This window comes from Canis lupus, chromosome 18 (assembly GCF_011100685.1).
Source record: "Canis lupus familiaris isolate Mischka breed German Shepherd chromosome 18, alternate assembly UU_Cfam_GSD_1.0, whole genome shotgun sequence".
In the NCBI taxonomy this organism is placed as follows: Eukaryota; Metazoa; Chordata; class Mammalia; order Carnivora; family Canidae; genus Canis; species Canis lupus.
The window spans coordinates 41,719,826-41,741,622 of record NC_049239.1 but is presented as its reverse complement, the minus strand read 5'-3'; the positions used below and the strand labels follow the sequence as shown (position 1 = coordinate 41,741,622).

The 21,797-nt window shown below is 38.8% G+C and overlaps 2 pseudogenes; both read left to right on the top strand.

Moving 5' to 3' along the window:
- OR4A47EP (olfactory receptor family 4 subfamily A member 47E, pseudogene) lies at window positions 1,218-2,147 on the top strand (annotated as a pseudogene).
- LOC119864301 lies at window positions 3,113-3,903 on the top strand (annotated as a pseudogene).
- Window positions 3,904-21,797: the final 17,894 nt, after the last annotated feature.

Genomic DNA, 21,797 nt, shown 5'->3' with positions numbered 1-21,797 from the left:
GTGATAGATCAGAATCAGATTTAAAAAGGATCATTTGGTTGCATCAGGGCAATGAATTGATGGAGGCCAGAATGAAAAGGGAGGGACATTGCAGGAGGCTACTGCAGTGGGCCAGAAGAAGTGATGGGGGGAGGGAAATGATCCAGTTAGTGATAGATTTTAAAGTGGGTTAATAAGATTTGTCAAAGGTGTCAATATATGATACAGGAGGAAGAGTGGCATGAAGGATATTCATCTGAGCAATGATGTGGAAGGTGGTACCATTTAATGAGATGACAAACATGTTTATTGCTGAAAATTAAAAATTTTCATAGTACTCAATATGATATCCAATCGGAGATGTCCAGAGTTGGAAATGTTGTATAAATGAAATTTAAAAATTAAGGGAGAGACATAACACTGGAGTACTTCCCCATTTATTGGTCAGGAAAAGGGGCATATCCAACCAAAGATCTTAAAAAAGAGGTTCAGGGAAGAGACAATCCAGGGCAGCAACTTTCCATTCCTAGTTTGACCCTTGAATATGCCAATTACCATAAATGGGTCTCAAGTATTTAACTTTTATGACTATAAACTGTGTACATTTTCTTTTTTTTTCTTTTTTTAATACATTTATTTTTTATTGGTGTTCAATTTACCAACATACAGAATAACACCCAGTGCTCATCCCGTCAAGTGCCCCCCTCAGTGCCCGTCACCCATTCACTCCCACCCCCTGCCCTCCTCCCCTTCCACCACCCCTAGTTCGTTTCCCAGAGTTAGGAGTCTTTATGTTCTGTCTCCCTTTCTGATATTTCCCACACATTTCTTCTCCCTTCCCTTATATTCCCTTCATGGAATTCCCTTGCCCTCTTTCCTTGTCCTTCTACTGTTTCTTTGAAAGTCAGCTAAAGCATTGCTTCCTCTGGGAAGCTTTCTTTGATTGATGTTTAGTTGACAAGTCCCTTGTGACATTTGCATTGTGCAGTCATTTTTATAGTGGCACTTACTGCATTGATGATTATTACGTATTCTATCACTGAGTGTTAGAACATAGCTCATTCAACTTGGAAATCACAACATCTGTGACACATGTGACATTAACAGTTACTCCTTCCACAATCTTTTAATGGAATGAGTCAATGAAAGAGTAATCTTATAATGCATTTAAATATTTTCTCCCTTGTTTTGTAGATCACTGGTTTCTAATATGAGAAGTCAGCTCCTATGCAGACTAGATGGAACCAAGGAGCAATGTAACTTACTTTGTCCTCTTGGGCCTCACACAGAATCCAAAGGAACAGAAGGTCCTTTTTGTTATATTCTTACTCTTGTATATTTTGACTGTGGTGGGCAACTTGCTCATTGTGGTGACTGTAACTGTCAGTAAGACCCTGAAGTCACCTATGTACTTTTTTCTTGCTAGTTTATCATTTATGGACGTCATTTATTCCTCATCTATTTCTCCCAGATTGATTTCAGACTTGTTGTTTGGGGAAAATACCATATCCTTTCAATCTTGTATGACTCAGCTATTAACAGAGCACTTTTTTGGTGGATCAGAGGTCTTTCTTCTGCTGGTGATGGCCTATGACCGCTATGTGGCCATCTGTAAGCCCTTGCATTATTTGGTTATCATGAGGCAATGGGTGTGTGTTGTGCTGCTTGTGGTATCCTGGGTTGGAGGTTTTCTGCATTCAGTAATTCAACTTAGCACTATTTATGGGCTCCCATTCTGTGGGCCCAATGTCATTGACCATTTTTTGTGTGACATGTACCCTTTATTGAAACTGGTCTGTACTGACACATATGTCATTGGGCTGTTAGTTGTAGCCAACGGAGGAGTGATCTGCACTATTGTGTTTGTGCTCTTGCTCATCTCTTATGGTGTCATCTTGCACTCTCTAAAGAACCTTAGTCCAGAGGGGAAGCGGAAAGCCCTCCAGACCTGTGGCTCCCACATCACTGTGGTGGTCTTCTTCTTTGTTCCATGTATTTTCATGTATGCAAGACCTGCTAAGACCTTCCCCATTGACAAATCCCTGAGTGTGTTTTATACAGTCATAACCCCCATGCTGAACCCACTGATCTACACTCTGAGAAATTCTGAGATGACAAATGCCATGAAGCAGCTCTGGGGAAGAAACATCATATCTCTTAGTAAATAAGTATATTATTTACCATGAAAAGAATTATTTGACTTTAGGGTCCTTATCTTTGGAAGGCAGAACTCTCTTGACTTCCTTTTTTGAAAGGATTTAAGTGGATTATAATTAAAGTATGAACAGGATGATTGTGTATAATAACAAAATGCTTTGTGACTAGAACGTAAGCTCCATAACAGCTTATCAATCTCTTCACTTAGGAATATGTAATGCCTTTATAGCAAGGAACCCATAATAGGTAATAAATTAGTGAGGAAATTTTAAAATGATTACACTAATTTTTAATCACTTAACGATTTTTTAAAAACATTTTTTTCTGAGACAGTATTATTTTTAGTCAGATTGTATCAGTTAAGTTTCTTATTTTTATTATGTTATTTGAAATACTTAATGCTATATAGACTTTTCTTTATTAATTTTTGGTTGCTTAATATAAAAATATTGAGACTAATACTTTAGTATTAGACTAGTATTAGTCTACAAATTGAAGTGTAATAGATAATAAATAGTAATAATGAAAACCTTACAAAATAGATAAAGTTTAGATGCTGTTTAATTCTCAGCATAGTTTCTAATTCTTGTCCCCTGAAGCAGTCCTTGATCTCTGTCTTTAAACTCATCAGGTAATAATCTTTACAAATGCTAATGTATTCAATATCTGCATATGGGTCTTTGTGTATGTAAATGTTTGCTTGCCTATAGAACTTCTTTTTAGAAATAAACTTAATTTTTTGATAGTTTTGTTTATTTATTTTTACTATTTTAATTGAAGGATAATTGACATACAATATTACACCAGTTTGGATGTATATCATTGTGATTCATCAATTATGTATGTATAGTAGCAGGTGGGATTAAAGAGGGAGAGAGGTGTTGAGCAATCCCTAGGAGAGCCCTCGTTTTTCTAGGTCCCCAGTCTTGGGGTGCCTCTGTTCCCCACAGCAGGATGTCCTGGCTTTCTTGCACCCATGGGAGTGTGGAGGTGGAGGCGATGGGCTGGGAGAGCTGAACACCACTGGGTTAATCCTCAGACCTGACTGAACATCCACTACCCTCCTGGAGGGTCAGGAATTGGGCTGGGGGATTGGGCCAGATGCTGAGGTGTGGGGGATTCCCCTATGCCTGCCTACCATATGAATTCTGCAGGGAAGAGCATACTGAGGACTTAGATTGGATTGGGGCAAGTGTTCCAAGGCAGTTTGGAGACCTCTCAGTGGAAGGGCTAGCCATGTTCCGAGGTGTAGAGCCAGCTCGGGGGATGCCTTCCCTGGGCAGAGTGCTGACCCATCTGTGAAGCCAGATAAGGAAAAACTGGAGCAAAACCCCAAGGAGCCCCAGGACAGCAAAGCACTGCAGAAAGAGCTGGAACAATTTGCCAAGCCCCTGAAGCAGAAGCGGATCACTCTAGGATATACTCAGGCTGATATGGGGCTCACCTTGCAGATTCTCTTTGGGAAGGTTCTCCAAACAGCCATCTCTGTCCCTTTGAGGCTCAGCGGCCTGGTTTCTAGAACACGTGTAAGCTGTGGTCCCTGCTGCAGAAGTGGGTGGTGGAAGCTGACAACAATGAAGATCTGCAGGAGAGGCACAAAGCAGGGATCCTTGTGCAGGCTGCAAAGAGGAAGTGAACAAGGATGGAGAACCGAGTGAGGTAACCTGGAGAACATGTTCCTGCAGGGCTGGAAAGCCACTGTGCTTCCGATCAGGCCCGCAGCTTGGGCGTGTAAAGGATGTGGTCCAAACTTATTTCTGCAATTAATAGTGACTAATGGCAAGGAGAGGACTTTGAGGCTGCTGGGTCTCTTTTCTCAGGAGCACCAGTATCCTTCCCTCTGGCACCAGGACCCCTTTGTGGTACCCCAGGCTATGGGGACCCCCACTTTACTACTCTGGGCTACTTGGTCCCTCTCTCTGAGGGCGAAGCCTTTCCTTCCCTCTGTGTCTGTCACCGCTCTGGTCTCTCCCTTGTGTTGAAACTGAGGTGCCAGCTCTTCCCAGGGATGGGAGCAGAGGAAGGGGAAGAGCTAGGGAATGAGAACCTAGGGTTAGTACCAGGGCTTTGGGATTAAAGTTCTCCATTCACTGTAGAAAGGGTTTGGCACCACAATGGGTGTGGGAACAGAGTTTGGGGGGAACTGGTTGGAGGGAACGTAAAGTTCAAGGATGCTCTTGTTTTTAATCCTCACATCACTTATCACTTTGTTTTTAAATAAAGAAGCCTGGGACACAGTTAAAAAAAAAAAAAGTACTTTAGGAAATACTAATCATGAAAAGTGTAGCTTCAATCTGTTACCATCAAAGTTACTATAATATTATTGAGTATATTCCCTAAGCTGTACTTTTCATTCTTGTGAGTTATTTATTTTATTCCCAGAACGTTGTATCTTTCAGCCCTTCACCTATTTCGCCTATCCCTCTACTCCCTCCCTTGTGGCAGCTGCCAATTTGTTCTCTATATTTATGAGTCTGGTTTTTTTTAATTTATTTTTTATTGGTGTTCAATTTACCAACATACAGAATAACCCCCAGTGCCTGTCACCCATTTACTCCCACCCCCCGCCCTCCTCCCCTTCTGGGTCTGGTTTTGTTCTTTGCTTGTTTTGGATTGTTGATTATATTCCACATGGAAGTGAAATCTTTTGTGACATCTTGAAGATATCCCACACCAGACCATGTAGATCTCTTAGTTTTTCTTGTACTCCATATTACTCGCTTATAAATATGTACCACAATAAATGTATCCATTCCTGTTCATATTATTACTTTTTTCTATGACCAAGAATTTTACAATCGTATTTTTATGAATACGTGCAAGCACGTGTTCCTAGGAGAGGAATTGTTGTTACATGTATTTGAGTCAATAAGTCATGTATTTGAGTTAAATGTCGAATTTCATAGTTATTGCCAAACCGTCATCTTTGAGATTGTACTAACAGCTATCCTGCTGTCACATTCTATGAGAATACTTCTCTTCACATCCTCAACGACAACTACCTTATGAATATTAATGGCATAAGGCAATCTGAATAAATTGCAGTCTTCCACATAGTATTGAATTTGAGTATCTTTTCATATGCTTAGTATGATTTGTATTTCTTTTTCTGTGAATTGTGTATTAAAATCTTTTATCTGTTTCATGTAATTGTTGATCTTTTCCATACTGATATTAGTGAGTTGGTTACACACTAAAGAAATCGTCTCTGTTACTGTTGTGTAATTGTTTTTTTGGCTTGTGATGTGTTTTTAGTACTTGTATACTGTATAGAATGCTTTTGGCATGTAAACAACGTTTTTATGAATTTAATACTAATTTTGGTGTTTATGACTTGCTCAACAACACTTTTCCCACTTTATTCATACCGAAATATTCTTCACTGTTTTTTTAGCATTTGATTTTAAAGCTCTTTTGAGGTCATGTATCTATTAAACTTTTGCTCCATCTGGAATTTATTTTGATATAGGCATTAAAAACATGGATTTTTAGTTGGTTTTCTAAATTTTAAGGTTTGTAAAAATAGTTACTTAATTCTCTTCTTGCCATTGACTTGAAATCCTATTATCTTCTAAAGGTCCATACTTACTTGGATCCCATTTAAGTTTAAGTTCTCTTTCATTGATTTCTATTCATGTCCCAGTTGATACACAATAAAATTGCTTTCATATATAAGATATTCTGACATGTGATGAGGCTAGCAGCCTCTCATTTCTGATCTTCTTCAGATTTATGCCTAGTCTTGCATATTTATGTTTCAAATTCAAACTTGAAATAAAATAATGAGTTTACATTGAGATAAGATAAATAAATTTAGCATTAAAATAAGTTGTCAGCTAAAATGAGTTTAAGATAATTTAGTTACAAACAAAAGTCAGTTATTACTTTAAAGAAGATTCATTTTCAGATTAAGAAGATTAATTTAAGATTCAATTAATTTAAGTTTACTGCTTTTGAGTACTGGGACCTGTTATCCATAAGTGGATCTTTGATTCAACAAGTCATCTTTCATAAGCTTGGGTACTGCTTAACTCCTGCCTGTGTGGCTCAGCCCTTCCAGATATCTGTTGCTCTTCATCCATGACCCCTGAAACGCTATTTGGCATTTTGTAGTAAGAAAAACCATCTTTTTCAAGAAGTGCATAACTGAAGTCTTTGCTGAGCACCCATGTGGACATCTGAAAATCCCTGTAGTATCAAATGATCATGAGTGACAGGGATACAGCTTTGTCTTTCAGGTGGCATGTGCTAGAGGCTTTGTCCTTGCGACCACTCAGGTCCTCGTCACTGTGGCTGCCTGTGTGTGGCTCTAATGTCATAGACCATTTGTGTGGGATGTAAATCCTTGGTTGAAAGCCATCAGCATTGACACTCATACCCTTGGTCTCTTTGTTGCTGTCAAATGTGCGTTCATCTGCCTGTGAACATTTTCCTCTTGATGGTCTCCTAACTGGTTCATATGCTCCCTGAGGACCTGTAGGTCATAAGGCAGACACAAAGTCATGTCTACCTTTGTCTCTCATGTCATTGTGGTGGTCTTAGCATTGTGTCCTGAATATTTATATATTTGTACCCAAGCATCATCTTCTCCACTGAGCAAGCTTTGGCTGTATCTTATACCATGGTAACTCTCTTGTTGAACTTAAAACTTGCACATTCAGAAATTTGGAAGTGAAAAATGCCAAGAGGAAGTACTGAGGTAAAAATGTTAACTTTGAGAGATATCCACAACTTTATAAAGTTGTCTGCTAAATGGAAAAGAGAAAAGAATTTCTGTACAGGGGCACATGAACACTATTTGTCCAATGTATGCTTATTTTGACATCTAGGTACTGTGAGGAACGGTCCAGGGAGGAAATTATATTATTGTAAAAATATCCCACTTAGATTTATGCATTTATTGTCCAATGGATAGTCAAAGTTCAATGTACTGTGAGAATTAGAGTTCTTATAAAATGCAGAGTGTCAGGACACAGCTCTGGTGATTAATTTACCAGTTTTGTTGTTGGATGATATATGTACTTTCTAAACTGGTGTCTCTAAAGCCAATGATAAATAGCCATTGCAGTTTATATTGAAATCATGTACTTATTAATGAAGTCAACTTAATTTTTAAATGTAGTTTTTAACTTGCAGTAAGATACAAATAAAAATTTCTACATGCGTAGTTCAGTGGTGCTGTCATTTCACATTGTCATGATGGTTAATTAAGTTAATTGATGTTTGTTATGCAAACACCAGTACCATCTATGTCCAGTGCCTTTTCATCTTCCAAACTGAAATATCACACTCATCAAACACTAATTCCATATTCCCTCTCTCTGCGCCTTAGACAACCATCATTCTGTTTTCTTTCAGTCTATGGATTTGGCTATTTTAGGTACCTGTGTCTGTGGAATCATAGAATGTTTGTCTTTTTGTGACTGTCTTACTTCACTTGGCATGGTGAGTTGTAAGTTAATGTATGTTTTAGCAGGTGTCAGAATTTCCTTCATTTTTAAGGGTAAATAAAAATCCGTTGTGTGCATATATCTCATTCTGTTCATACATTTATCTGTCAGTGCACACTTTGGCTGCTTGTACTTTCTAGCTCTTGTGAATAATACTGCGATGAAAGTGGGTATGGGACTATCTGTTTGAGACCATGATTTCCATTATTTTATGTAATAGCACAAAGTGGAATTGTGGATCATATAATAATCTTTTCCTTAATTTTTTTAGGAAGTGTCATAACATTTTTCCTAGCAGCTGTATAATTTTACATTCCCACCAGCAATGCACACTTGTTCCAATTTCTCCAATGTCTTGTATGTGTTATTTTTTTTGCATTTTATGGTCATAGCTTGGATATGAAGTAGTATTGCATCATGGTTTTAAAATGCATTTCTCTAATAATTAGTGACATTGAGCATCTTTTCATGGGCTTATAGGGCATTCACATATCTTCTTTGGAGAAATATCTATTGAAGTTCTTTGCTCATTTTTAATCAAGATGGTATTTTGTGTGTGTGTTTTTGAGATGTAGAAGTTCTTTCTATAATTTGGATATTAACACTTTATCAAATGTATCAGTTGCAGATATTTTACCTCATTTGTAGGAAGCCTTTTCTCTCTGTCAATAGTGTCTTTTGATGTTCAAAGTATGTAAGTTTGATAAAGTATAACTTATGTCTTTTTCTTGCCTGTGATTTTGGTGTCATACCAAACTCATTGCCAAATCCAAAGTTATGAATTTTTCTCCTCATATTTTCAGAGTTCTAGTCAGTAGTTTAGGTCTTTGATCCATTTTGAGTCTATTTTTATATATGATGTATGTTAAGGGTTCAGTTTCAGTACTTTGAAGATATTCGGTTTCACAGTGTCATATTTTTTTTGAACACGCTGGCCTGGTCTATTAATGTTCTTGTTATTCACTGAAAATCATTTGGACACCTATGTAAAGATTTATTTTTAGGCTCTGTATTCTATTCCATTGCTGTGGCTGTCATTATGAAAATATCACACTGTTTTGATCACCATAGTTTTGTGGTAAGTTTTAGAACCTAGATATAGTCCAACTATTTGTTTTTTTCTCCAAGGTTATTTGGATACTTGGAATGACTTGAGTTTTGACCCGAATTTTAGGATGAATTTTTCCTTTTCTGCAAAAAACAATTTTTTTAAAGATTTTTATAGGGATTGCATTGGATCTTTAGATCATGTTAAGTAGTATTGACATCTTAATAACATGAACCATATCAATTCATTACAGTCTTTCCATTTATTTGTGTCTTTTAGAATATCTCTTAGCAACAGTGTGTAGTTTTAAAATATAAGAGACATTTGCCTCCTTTTTAAGTTTATTGCTAAGTGTTTTTTTCTTTTTGATGCTGTTGTAAAAGGAATTGTTTTTTTAAACCTCTCTGGGTTATAACTGGTAACACAGAAATTCAATGTGTTTTCTTAAAACAAAACAAAACAAAACAAAACAAAACAACCCTCTTGGGGTTGTGGTGCCTGGGTGGCTCAGTCAGTTAAGCATCTGATTCTTGATTTCAGCTCAGGTCACGGTCTCAGGGGTAGTGAGTCGAGCCCCACATTGGGCTCCATGTTGAGCATAGAGCCTGCTTAAGGTTCTCTCTCTTTTTCTCTCCCCTTGCCACTCCACTGATCACCACTTTCTCTCTCTCTCTCAAATACCCTCCCCACCACCCAAAACAATAAAATAAAAACCAAAAACTTAACAGGGAGTTAATATGGGGGAGCATTATGAGGAGCATATGCTTGCCTGATGCCTTGAACACAACTTGATAAATATCAAATCATCTGAACACCAAGGAAATTGTTCTGAGTACTGAGAGAAAAATGCAGAACCAGGAGGAGAAAAGAGGCCACATCATGGAAAGTATGTGATGTGATTTGGGGGATAAAAGAATGGTCATTCCAGTAGAAGGGAGGGAGCCCTGATCAGGGAGGGAGGAGAGAAAGAGAGAACAGAGCACAAGGCATTGCATACTTTCCCCAAACCACTATTAGGAAATATGAGAAGGGCTGATTATTGTAAGTTTTTACAAGCAGTGGAGTTCAAAGTCTGAAGTTTTAGAAGTCTGCGATATGGCTGGATGGAACCTGGAAGGTGTGAAGGTTCTCCTGTGTTATAGAGGACAGAGACTCAAGGGGGAATAGTATGATCTAAGGATCACCTGGGTCACACTGGCAGAGACATTTCTCCTTCTTGGAGTGCACTGAGAGAGGTGGCACACCTCTTCAGGGACAAGAGAGCCCAAGAGCGTCATTGAGCTGCCCAGTTCATTAGCAAAGGAGCAAAGACTCCTGCTAACTTGGATGCTGGCTTTTTGCTGTGCTTTGCCATAAACTTCAAGGGCTTGTGCATTCATGCAACTGCCCTTCTGGGACAAACTGGCACCAGCCATAGTGTGGCGAGACCCTCCCTCAGATGATCACCACAACTCTGCCATGCCAGGTTCCTAACAATTGGAGTTTTGAAATCAAGCTAGAATGCCTGAGATAAAACACAGGGGCACTCTGCTGCTGGGTGAGCAGATAATTCTGATGTAGGGTAAAGGCCTGGGCCTGAGGGAAGCCTGAGACAAATGAGGGGAGATTTTTTTGTGAGGGCTTCCTGAACAGTGGTGGGTGCAAATTCCCCTTCTTGAGGGACAAGAGAGGCAGTTGATGCCATTTTTACCCACACCCATCAACACAGTACTCACAGTGGACACTTGCACTGCTTACACCAGCCCCATCCCCCTGTACTCTGCAGGTGCTTTTTTCTCCCCCTGGGCAAGTGTGTCTGAGAGTCAGCATCAGTGTCCCCACCAAAGACCAGCACAAACCCCTGCATGCACCAAATATAATGACCATAGAGTGCTGCAAAGCTCCAGCTCTAGGGGATAAAGGATCTAGCCTCTTTTAATAGGCAGACCAAAACATACCTAGCCAAACTCAACACATGGTAGACAAGGTCCAAACATTGCCCAGTGGATTCAAGGACATACTCTACAGAGGACTCACCTGAGGGAAAGAGAGGTCAGAACACAATAGCACAGTGCAGACAGACTACACCTGAAACACTTCCTGACGTGTCCGCCTGTTGACAGTATATGTCCTCTTCCTCGGATAACCATTTCTCTCAGGAGCAGGAAACATAACAGGCCTTTCTAGCACACAAAAGACAGAGACCTAGACGAAATGTCAAGATAGAGGAATCCATAGAAAGAATAAGAAGAGTCACGGGAAAGGATCCAACCAAAACAGATATAAGTAATATGCCTGAACTAGATTTTAAAACAGTAATAATAAGGCTTTTACTTCGGCTTGAGAAAAGCATAGGAGTCACTAGAGACACCAATATCTCTTATTGCAGGGATAAAAGACCTAAAAACTAAAAGTTAGGCTGAAATAAAAAGTGGGACAACCAAGATGGAAAACTGGCTGGATGTAATGACCATAAGAATGGAGAAGCAGAGAAAGGAATTGGTGATATAGAAGACTAAATTATGGAAAATAATGAAGCTGAAAAGAAAAGGGAAAGAAAATTATTGGATTATGAATGTGGACTTAGGAAACTCAGTGACTTCCTAAAGCATAATAACATTCATTTCATGGAAGTCTCAGAAGAAAAAGAGGGAGAACAAGAGGGAAGAAGGTTTATTTGAGCACATCATAGCTGGTAATGTACCTATCCTGGGGAGGAAAGACACACCGCATCCAGACAGCATAGTGAACTCCTGTCAACATCAACAAAAGCAGGCCAACACCAAGACATATTGCAGTCAAATTTGCAAAATATTGAAAGGCTCCTGAAAGCAGCAAGGGAAAAGATATCCCTAAACTACAAGGGATGACTGATCAGGTTCACATCACGTCTGTCCACAGAAACTTGGAAGAGAGTGGCATGATATATTCTATATCCCAAATGGGAAAAATATAGGGCCAAGAATACTTTATCCAACAAGCCTGTCATTCAGAATAGAAGGAGACATAGTTTCCCAGACAAAAACTAAGGGAGTTTGTTACCACTAAATCATACCTGTTAGAAATATTAAAGGGGATTCTGAGTGGGAAAGAGAGATGGAAAGTGACAAAGACTAGAAAGGACCAGAGCAAATCTTCAGAAACACCAACTTTACAGGTAATATAGTGGCATTCAATATATATCTATCATAATCATTCTAAATGTAAATGGAATAAGTGCTCCAATCAAAAGACATAGGGCACCAGGATGGATTAAAAAAACAAGACCTATAAAAACAAAACAAAACAAAACAGGACCTATCTATATGCTTCCTGCAAGAGACTTATTTTTGTAATTTTATTTTACTTTAATTTTTTTTTAATTTAAATCAATTTTGTTAACATATAATGTATTATTAGTTTCAGGGGTAGAATTTAGTGACTCATCAGTTGCATATAACAACCAGCGCTCATTACTTCAAGTGCCCTCCTTAATGCCCATCACCCACTTACCCCACCCCCCACCTATCTCCCCTCCAACCCACAGTTAGTTTCCTATAGTTAAGAGTCTCTTATGGTTTTCCTCCCTCTGCTTTTATCTTATTTTGTTTTTCCTTCTCTTCTCCTGTGTTCACTTCTTTTGTTTCTTAAATTCTAGTTATGAGTGAAATCATGTGGTATTTGTCTTTCTCTGACTGACATATTTCCCTTAGCATACTTGCCTCTAGATCCATCCTTATCACTGCAAATAGCAACGTTTCATTCTTTTTGATGGCTGAGTAATATTCCATTGTGTGTGTGTGTGTGTGTGTGTATATATATATGCATATATATACACACACACAATGGATAAAGAAGATGTGAGTTTTATTTATATATAAATATATAAATGTTTATATATATTTATATATATTATACTTATATATAAATATATATTTTATTTATATATATAAAATATATATAATATTTATTTTATATATATAAAATATATATTTATTTTATATATAAAATATATAATATTTATTTTATTTATATATATAAAATATATATATTATTTATATATATAAAATATATATATAAAACTCACATCTTTTTTTTTTTTTAAACTCACATCTTCGTTATCCATTCATCTGTTAATGGAAATCTGGACCCTTTCCATATTTTGGCTATTGTGGATCTTGCTTCTATAAACATTGTGGGGGGGTCATTGACCCTTCAAATGACTGTATTCTTTGGAGAAATACCTAGTAGTACAAGTACAATTGCTGGGTCATAGGGTAGTTGTATCTTTAACTTTTTGAAGGACCTTCATACTGTTTTCCAGATTGGCTGCACCATTTTGCATTCCCACCAACAGTGTAAGAGAGTTCACCTTTCTCTACATCCTCAGCAACATCTGCTGTTTCCTGAGTTGTTAATTTTAGCCATTTTGACCAGTGTGAGATGATGTTTTATTGTGGTTTCGATTTGGATATCCCTGATGCTGAGTGATGTTGAGTATATTTTTCATAGGTCTGTTAACCATTTGTTTGTCTTTTTTGGAGAGATGTCTATTTGTCTTCTGCCCACTTCTTTACTGATTTTTTTTGTTTTTTAGGTGTTCAATTTGATGAGTCCTTTGTAGATTTTGGAACTAGTCTTTTATCTGATATATCACTTGTGAAGGTCACCTCCCATTCCATATGTTGCCTTTCAGTTTTTTTATTGTTTTCTTCAGTTGCAGAAGCTTTCAATCTTGATGAACTCCCAATAGTTTGTTGTTGTTGTTGTTGTTAGGTAATTTTTTTTTTTTTTTGCTTTTATTTCCCTTGCTGTGTCTAACAAGAAGTTGATGCAGTCAATGTCAAAGAGGTTGCTGCCTGTGATCTCCTCTAGGATTTGATAGATTCCTGTCTCACATTTATTTAGTTTTAAATTTAAAACTTTCATTTGTTTTAAATTTATTTTTGGGTATGGTGTGACAAAGTGTTTCAGTTTCATTCTTCTGTATGTGGCCCAATTTTCCCACCATTTGTTGAAAAGACTGTCTTTCCTCCCTTGGATATTCTTCCTGCTTTGTTGAAGATTGACCATAGAATTGAGAGCCTATTTCTTGTTTCTCCCTGAAGGATTTCAGCACTGATGGGCAGGATGAATATGGCTGTGCCCTCTCTCTTGCTCCAGAGCTGAAAATTCCTGCCCCCAATTCCAGTAAGCCCTCACAGAGAATCGATTAGTCACTCTTTTATCCCAGTTTCTGTCAGAACTCTGTGTTCACCTGGTCTGTGACTGAGTGTTTTTATCTCAGGCATGTAAGGGAGTTTCAAGACCAAAAGCTATGGACCTCCATGGCACGGACTTGCGCTGTTCCTCCTGGGGTGCAGGGTGTCTGGCCATGCTTCTGTCTTTTGCAGGAAAGTGGTCACATGATCTCGGAGAAGTTTGTAGCTTATTGGAACACAGAGCAGAAAACGGGCACCTACACTCACTGTTCCATACCAGCCTCCTCACTCCTATGCCTGGGAATTCTACCACACGCGGCACCAACCATTCTTCTTGCAACCATGGGGTTCCTCAGACCATGCTGTCACACCTGGGATTCTTCCCCAGTTCACCACTTAGGCACCTTGAGTCCCGGCACATTCCTCACTGTAGCCCACTTCTAAAAGGTTCAGTTTTGCACTCCACTTGTCATAATATTTCACAGTAGCCTCCTTAAGCAAGTTTCCCTCCACCACATCCTCAGCTATCACATAGGATTGAAGGATCAATTCTCCATTCCTCTACCTTCTAAGCAGTGGTCCCTTATCTATTTGTAGACTTACAACATTTGTTTTCCTAGATTTCTGATTGATTTCTTGGGTGTTCAGAAAGATTTGATAACTATCTAGTTGAATTCGAGGGATGCGAAAAACTTAGGGTCCCTCTACTCCTCCGCCATCTTAACCCCTTGAGAGACTTATTTTAGACCTAAAGACACCTGCAGATTGAATATGAGGGGTTGAGAACCATCTCGTATGCTAATGGACATCAGCAGAAGCCTGGAGTAGACATACTTATATCAGATAAACTAGATTTTAAGCTTCAGACTGTAATAATAGATGAAGAAGGGGACTATATCATAATAAAGTGGCCTGGGGTACCTGAGTGGCTCAGTTGGTTAAGCACCAGACTCTTGATTTCAGCTCAGGTCTTGACTTTGGGTTATGAGTGCAAGTTTCTCATTGTGAAAAATTAATGAGAAAATAAAGAAACTCATTGATAACAATATAGTAATAATAGGGGACTTTAATACCCACCTTACAGCAGTGGACAGATCATGTAAGCAGAAAAACAAGAAGGTAACAAAGGCTTTGAATGACACATTGGACCACATGGACTTAAGGGATATGTTCAGAATATTTCATCCTAAAGCAGCAGAATACACAGTCTTTTTGAGTGTACATGGGACATCCTGTAGAATAGATCACATATTAGGTTGCAAATCAGGCCTGAACAGCTACAAAAACATTGAGATCATACCATGCCTATTTTCTGACCACAGTGCTATGAAACTTGAAGTCTACTACAAGGAAAAATTTGGAAAGTACAGTAATGCACGAAGATTAAAGAACATCCTACTGAAAACAAATAGGTTAACTAGAAATTTAAGGAATACATGGAAGCAAGTGAAAATGAAGACATAGCCATCCAAAATCTTTGGGATGCAGCAAAAGCAGTCAGGAGAGTGAAGTATATAGCAAAACAGGCCTTCCTCAAGAAGTAAGAAAAATCTCAAATATGCAACCTTAGCTTGCATCTAAAGGAAGTAGAAAAGGAACAGCAAATAAAGCCTCAAGCCAGCAGAAGAAGGGAAATAAGAAAGATTAGAGTAAAAATAAATTATATATAAACAAAAAAACAGCCCCCTCCCCAAGCCCCAGTAGAACAGATGAATGACATCAGGAGCTGGTTCTTTGAAAAAATTAATAAAATTGATAAATACATTGTTAACTTATCAAAAAGAAGAGAAAGAACCAAAATGAATAAAATCATGAGTGAAAGAGGATATATCACAACCAACACCACAGAAATATAACCAAATATAAAAGAATATTAGGGAAAATTATATGGCATCAAATTTGGCAATCTGGAAGAAATGGAAAAATTCTTAGAAACATATAAACCACCAAAACTGAAACAGTGTATATTCTCATTCATTTGGGGAATATAAATAATAGAGAAAGGGAATATAAGGGAAGGGAGAAGAAGAAATGTGTGGGAAATATCCCAAAGGGAGACAGAACATAAAGACTCCTAACTCTGGGAAACGAACTAGGGGTGGTGGAAGGGGAGGAGGGTGGGGGGTGAGTGGGTGACGGGCACTGAGGGGGACACTTGACGAGATGAACACTGGGTGTTATTCTGTATGTTGGCAAATTGAACACCAATAAAAATTAATTTATTAAAAAAAAACAAAAAACAAAACTGAAACAGGAAGAAATAGAAAACTTGAACAGACCCATAGCCAGCAAAGAAGTTTAAACAGAAATCAAAAATCTCCCCAAAAGTAAGAGTCCAGGACCAGATGGTTCCCAGGGGAATTCTATGAATCATTTAAAGAAGAGTTAATACCTGTTCTTCTCAAACTCTTCCAAGAAATAGAAATGGAAGGAAAACTTCCTAACTCATTCTATAAGGCCAGCATTACCTTGACTCCACAACCAGACAAAGACCCCACTAAAAAGGGAGAATTACAGATCAATATCCCTGAAACATGGATACAAAAATTCTCAATAAGATACAAGGAAAACAAATCAAACTGTACATTAAACGAATTTTTCACCACAACAAGTGGGATTTATTCCTAGGCTATAAAGTTAGTTTGGTATTTGCAAATCAAACAACATGACCTACCACATTAATAAAATAAAGGACAATTGATATATGACCTTCTAAATAGATGCAGAAAAAGCTTTTGACAAAATAAAGAATTCACTCTTGATAAAAACCCTCACGAGGGTAGAGATAGAAGAAACAGGCCTCAACATCAAAAAGGGCATATAGGAAAGACCCACAGGTAAAATAATGCTCAATACGGAAAAACTGAGAGTTTTTCTTCCATGGTCAGGAACAAGACATGGATTTCCACTCTCACTATTCTTTTTTTTTTTTTTTCACTTTTTTTTTTTCACTATTCTTATTTAACATAGTACTTGTAACCCTAGCCTCAGGAATCAGACAACAAAAAGAAATAAAAGGAATCCATATCAGCAGGAAGGAGTCAAACTCACTATTCATAGATGACATGATACTCTATGTAGAAAACCCTAAAGACTGTATGTTGGCAAAGCGAACTTAAAAATAAAAAAAATCTATAAATGCCCCCACCCCAAAAAAAGAGTACATCAAAAAATTGCTAGTACTGATACACACATTCAACAAAGTTACAGGATAAACAAAATGAACATACAGAAATCTCTTGTATTTCTACATATCAGTAATGAAGCAGGAGAAAGAGAAATGAAGTAATTGATCCTGTTTCCAATTGCACCGTAATCCATAGGATACCTAGGGACAAACCTAACAGTGAGGTAAAAGATCTCTACTCTGAAAAATATGGAACACTTATGAATGAAACTGAAGATGACACAATAAAATGGAACCATATTCCATGCTCATGGATTAGAAGGAAAATATTGTTAAAATGACTGTACTACCCAAAGAAGCTACACGCTCAATGCAATCACTATCAAAATACCACCAGCATTTTTCATAGAGCTGGAATAAACAATCCTAAAATTTGCATGGAACTACAAAAGATCCCAAAATGGCCAAAGTAATGTTTAAAAGAAAACCAAAGCTGGAAGCATCACAATTCCGGACCTTAGGGTATATTGCAAAGCTGTAATCATCAAGGTAGTATAATACTGGCACAAAAACAGACATCTTGATCAATGGCATAGAAGAGACAACCCAGAAATGGACCCTTTACTATATGGTCAATTAATCTTCAACAAAGCAGGAAAGAATATGTAATGGAGAAAAGATAGTCTCTTCAACAAATGATATTGGGAAATCTGGACAGCCACGTGCAGAGGAATGAAACTGGACAATGTTCTTACACCATACACAAAAATAAATTCAAAATGAATGACAGACCTAAATGTGAGACAGGAGTCTATCAAATCCTAAAGGAGAACAGATCCAGCAACCTCTTTGACATTGGCTGTAGCAACTTCTTGTTAGACACATCTCTCTTTCTTTATTAACCATGTTTATTTATTTTTATTTTTATTTTTTATTTTTTTAATTGGTGTTCAATTTACCAACATACAGAATAACCCCTGGTGCCCGTCACCCAATCACTCCCACCCCCCGCCCTCCTCCCCTTCTACCACCCCTAGTTCGTTTCCCAGAGTTAGCAGTCTTTACGTTCTGTCTCCCTTTCTGATATTTCCCACACATTTCTTCTCCCTTCCCTTATATTCCATTTCACTATTATTTATATTCCCCACATGAATGAGAACATATAATGTTCGTCCTTCTCTGACTGACTTACTTCACTCAGCATAATACCTTCCAGTTTTGATCAGAAGTGGATGCTGTATTTTGTCAAATGCTTTCTCTGCATCTAATGAGAGGATCATATGGTTCTTGGTTTTTCTCTTGCTGATATGATGAATCACATTGATTGTTTTACGGGTGTTGAACCAGCCTTGTGTCCCGGGGATAAATCCTACTTGGTCATGGTGAATAATTTTCGTAATGTACTGTTGGATCCTATTGGCCAGTATCTTGTTGAGAATTTTTGCATTCCATGTTCATCAGGGATATTGGTCTGTAATTCTCCTTTTTGGTGGGGTCTTTTTCTGGTTTTGGAATTAAGGTGCTGCTGGCCTCATAGAACGAATTTGGAAGTATTCCATCTCTTTCTATCTTTCCAAACAGCTTTAGGAGAATAGGTATGGTTTCTTCTTTAAACGTTTGATAAAATTCCCCTGGGAAGCCATCTGGCCCTGGACTCTTGTGTTGGGAGGTTTTTGATGACTGCTTCAATTTCCTCCCTGGTTATTGGACTGTTAACGTTTTCCATTTCTTCCTGTTCCAGTTTTGGTAGTTTGTGGCTTTCCAAGAATGCGTCCATTTCTTCTAGATTGCCTAATTTGTTGGCGTATAGCTGTTCATATATGTTTTTAAAATCGTTTGTATTTCCTTGGTGTTGGTAGTGATCTCTCCTTTCTCATTCATGATTTTATTAATTTGAGTCTTCTCTCTCTTCTTTTTAATAAGGCTGGCTAATGGTTTATCTATCTTATTAATTCTTTCAAAGAACCAACTCCTGGTTCTGTTGATCTGTTCCACAGTTCTTCTGGTCTCGATTTCGGTGAGTTCTGCTCGAATCTTTATTAATTCTCTTCTTCTCCTGGGTGTAGGATCTATTTGCTGTTTTTTCTCTAGCTCCTTTAGGTGTAAGGTTAGCTTTTGTATTTGAGTTCTTTCCAGTTTTTGAATGGATGCTTGCATTGCGATGTATTTCCCCCTTAGGACTGCTTTTGCTGCATCCCAAAGATTTTGAGGGTTGTATCTTCATTCTCATTAGTTTCCATGAATCTTTTTAATTCTTCCTTAATTTCCTGGTTGACCCTTTCATCTTTTAGCAGATGGTCCTTAACCTCCACGTGTTTGAGGTCCTTCCAAACTTCTTGTTGTGATTTAGTTCTAATTTCAAGGCATTATGGTCTGAGAATATGTAGGGGACAATCCCAATCTTTTGGTATCGGTTCAGACCTGATTTGTGACCCAGTATGTGGTCTATTCTGGAGAAAGTTCCATGTGCACTTGAGAAGAATGTGTATTCAGTTGAGTTTGGATGTAAAGTTCTGTAGATATCTGTGAAATCCATCTGGTCCAGTGCATCATTTAAAGCTCTCATTTCTTTGGAGATGTTGTGCTTAGAAGACCTATCGAGTATAGAAAGAGCTAGATTGAAGTCACCAAGTATAAGTGTATTATTATCTAAGTATTTCTTCACTTTGGTTAATAATTGATTGATATATTTGGCAGCTCCCACATTCGGGGCATATATATCGAGGATTGTTAAGTCCTCTTGTTGGATAGATCCTTAAAGTATGATATAGTGTCCCTCTTCATCTCTCACTACAGTCTTCGGGGTTAATTTTAGTTTGTCTGATATAAGGATGGCTACCCCTGCTTTCTTTTGAGGACCATTCGAATGGTAAATGGTTCTCCAACCTTTTATTTTCAGGCTGTAGGTGTCCTTCTGTCTAAAATGAGTCTCTTGTAGACAGCAAATAGATGGGTCCTGCTTTTTTATCCAGTGTGAAATCCCTGCGCCTTTTGATGGGGTCATTAAGCCCGTTCACATTCAGAGTTACTATGGAAAGATATGAGTTTAGTGTCATCATGATATCTATTCAGTCCTTGTTTTTGTAGATTCTTCCACTAAACTTCTTCTTTAAGGGGAATTTTAGGAGTCCTCCTTAAAATTTCTTGCAGAGCTGGTTTGGAGGTCACATATTCTTCAGTTGCTGCCTGTCTTGGAAGCTCTTTATCTCTCCTTCCATTTTGAATGAGAGCCTTGCTGGATAAAGTATTCTTGGTTGCATGTTCTTCTCCTTTAGGACCCTGAATATATCCTGCCAGCCCTTTCTGGCCTGCCAGGTCTCTGTGGAGAGGTATGCTGTTACCCTAATACTCCTCCCCATAAAAGTCAGGGATTTCTTGTCTCTTGCTGCTTTAAGGATCTTCTCTTTATCTTTGGAATTTGCAAGCTTCACTATTAAATGTCGAGGTGTTGAACCGTTTTTATTGATTTTAGGGGGGGATCTCTCTATTTCCTGGATCTGAATGCCTGTTTCCCTTCCAAGATTAGGAAAGTTTTCAGCTAGAATTTGTTCAAATACATATTCTGGCCCTCTGTCCCTTTCGGCGCCCTCAGAAACACCAATTAAACGTAAGTTTTTCTTCCTCAGGCTGTCGTTTATTTCCCTTTATATATCTTCATGGTCTTTTAATTGTTTGTCTCTTTTTTCCTCAGATTCCCTCTTTGCCATCAACTTGTCTTCTATGTCACTCACTCGTTCTTCCACCTCGTTAACCCTCGTCCTTAGGACTTCTAGTTTGGATTGCATCTCGTTCAATTGATTTTTAATTGCTGCCTGATTAGCTCTAAATTCTGCAGTCATGAAGTCTCTTGAGTCCTTTATGCTTTTTTCTAGAGCCACCAGTAGCTGTATAATAGTGCTTCTGAATTGGCTTTCTGACATTGAATTGTAATCCAGATTTTGTAACTCTGTGGGAGAGAGGACTGTTTCTGATTCTTTCTTTTGAGGTGAGGTTTTCCTTCTAGTCATTTTGCTTGGTGCAGAGTGGCCAAAAGCAAGTTGCACTGGGAAAAGGAGAAAAAGAGAGGAGAGTAGAGGGAAAGAAAAGAGAAAGAGGAAAAAAAAGGAATAAAAAACGAAAAAAAAGAAGAAAAAGAGAAAGAAAAAAAAGAAAGAAAAAAAGGGGGTGGGGGAAGGAAACAAATCAAAAAGCAAAACAAAAGAAAACAAAACAAAACAACAACAACAGAAAAAAGAAAAAAGAAAAAAGAAAAAAAGAACCACGGGGGAGTATCTTCTGATTCTGTATACTTTAAGTCCCTTGACTTCCCCTGGAACTTGTCCGTGTAGCTGGTCTTCTGGGGAGGGGCCTGTTGTGCTGGTTTTCAGGTGTCAGCACTTGGGGGAGCTGCTCTGCCCCTGCCTGGTGCAGGGCTCAGTGCAGATTGTTTACTCCGTGAGGCCCCAGGAGGAACAGCCCCAGTGGCGGGGCTAGCTCTGGAGCCCTGTATCAGCTCCTGCAGTAACTCCGGGGCTCTCGATCTGCAGGGCCTGGAGGCTCCGGGGCGGGGCAGCTGATCTGCTCAGCTCGGGGCAGGAGCGTCCTTGCTGTCCTGGGCCCTCCCGGCCTCTGCCTGTCCCGGGGGAGGCCGGATCCTGGGCTGTGTCCCGGCGCCCTGTGCTCCGGGTCTGCGCTGTTGGATTCGTGCTCCCGCCCCGCAGCCCCCTCCGCGGAGCCGCCGCCCGAGCCCCCCGAGCTGCTCCCGCCCCGCAGCCCCCTCCGCGGAGCCGCCCCCGAGCCCCTCCGAGCTGCTCCGGGTCCCGCCGTGCGCGCTGCAGCCCTTAGGGAGCTCGGCGCACTCTCCCGGGCGCAGGTGTCTGTTAGTGTCCCAGGGAACC